Source organism: Haemaphysalis longicornis, unplaced genomic scaffold (genome assembly GCF_048455015.1).
Source record: "Haemaphysalis longicornis isolate Haplotype H1 unplaced genomic scaffold, Haemaphysalis longicornis Haplotype H1 scaffold_11, whole genome shotgun sequence".
NCBI lineage: Eukaryota > Metazoa > Arthropoda > Arachnida > Ixodida > Ixodidae > Haemaphysalis > Haemaphysalis longicornis.
This window is the reverse complement of record NW_027526214.1, coordinates 76,046,065-76,047,908: the sequence shown is the minus strand read 5'-3', so window position 1 is coordinate 76,047,908 and position 1,844 is coordinate 76,046,065. Positions and strand designations below refer to the sequence as shown.

The 1,844-nt window shown below is 46.0% G+C and overlaps 1 non-coding gene across 1 annotated transcript; it reads right to left on the bottom strand.

The window, feature by feature from the left end:
• Positions 1–1,147: 1,147 nt before the first annotated feature.
• Positions 1,148–1,219, bottom strand: Trnai-uau (transfer RNA isoleucine (anticodon UAU)). Its single transcript has one exon. It is a non-coding gene; the product is annotated as a tRNA-Ile (tRNA).
• Between the last annotated feature and the right edge of the window lie 625 nt (positions 1,220–1,844).

Below are 1,844 nucleotides of genomic sequence, written 5' to 3'. Positions count from 1 at the left end.
CTTGTTCGTTAACCACTACGCTACCGGCGGGGCGATTTTTCCCTCCAGTTTCTGGGGCAATTATGTTAAGGTGTTTTTGTTTCCTGTGCTTGGGGGTGGTCGCCAGTGCCACTCGGACTACTCGGGGTGAACGGGACCTTCTTTTTACTTCCGGGCCATGAGTCGAGTGTCTACGACATGCCAATAGTACTCGACCAGCGTTGAACCCTCTTAAGCTTCCTATGGCACGAAGACTGCCATAACAGAGGCCGTCGCTATGCATGTTGCGAATCAGAATAGAAAATTAGGGGCTCGTTGAAAATAAGACAGAAATAAGAGTTGGAAGTCAAGAGAACCTCGGAAAGCAAAGGGGAGTATGTGCTAGGTCATTGAAACAGATAAGGAATTTGGAAAGAACGAAAGAAAGTGGAGACAAAATGCCCGCCTGGTGGGATCCGAAACCTACGACCTTCAGAATACCGTTTGGTGCGATAACCGCTTTGCTGCCGGCGGGGCTATCTTCCCCTCCACTTTCTGGGGTACTTATGTTGAGGCGTTTTTGTTTCCTGTCCTTGGGGATGCTAGCCAGCGAAATTCGAACTACTCAGCGTGAAGGGGACCTTCTTTTTAACCCCCGGGCCGTGACTCGAGTGTCTACTACATGTCAAGAGTGGTCGACCAGCGTTGAACTCTCTTAAGCTTCCTATGGCACCATGACTGTCAGAACAGAGGCCCTCGCTCTGCAAATAGCGAATCAGAATGGGAAATGAGGGGCTTCTTCTTCTTCTTGCCCCAACTACAACTGAAATATATTTAAGCCCAACTGACATGCACTATTTGTATCTTTGAAAAAGTCCGGCCCCCGGTTTGAAATGTTAGAATAAATATTGTTATGTTTTTCAATGTGACTTCTCTATCGTGCAGTTAACCTTTAGGCAGGAACCTTTTCTCATAACTATATATATATATATATATATATATATATATATTTATATGGTTAGGAAATGAGGGGCTCGATAGGAAATACAGAAAGAAATGCGGGCAGTCTACAACGCCAAAGAAGGCATAGGGGAATGGTTGGACTATATTTTTTTTACCGTTAGTGAAATTATCTATTTTTTTTTTCATATTAATTGAAGCGAGACAGAAAGAAAGAAAGAAAAACACGCGCCCAGAGTGGGGACCGAACCCACGCCTTTCGATTATATCTCGAATGCCTTACCAATTCGGCTATCTGGGCGACTGTGTTCTGCTTCACTTTCTAGGGTATATATATTTACTACAACTGTATCTGACGCTTGAGGGTGGTAGCCAGCGCCACTCAGACTACACGGGGAGAAGGGGACCTTCTTATCAACCCCCGGGGCGTGACGCGAACGTCTACAGCCTGTCATAAGCAGGTAACTGGCGGGAAACCCTCTTATGCTACCTTGGCATCAAGGCTGACACAACCGAGGCCCTCGCTAAGCTTTCGCAGGATAATATGGTTAGGAAATGAGGGGCTCGTTAGGAAATACAGAAAGAAATGCGGGCAGTCTACAACGCCAAAGAAGGCATAGGGGAATGGTTGGACTATATTTTTTTTACCGTTAGTGAAATTATATATATATTTTTTTCACATTATTGAAGCGAGAAAGAAAGAAAGAAAGAAAAACACGCGCACAGAGTGAGGACCGTACCCACGCCTTTCGATTAGATCTCGAATGCCTTACCAATTCGGCTATCTGGGCGACTGTGTTCTGCTTCACTTTCTGGGGTATTTATATTTACTACAACCGTATCTGACGCTTGAGGGTGGTAGCCAGCGCCACACAGACTACACGGGGAGAAGGGGACCTTCTTTTCAGCCCCCGGGGCGTGACGCG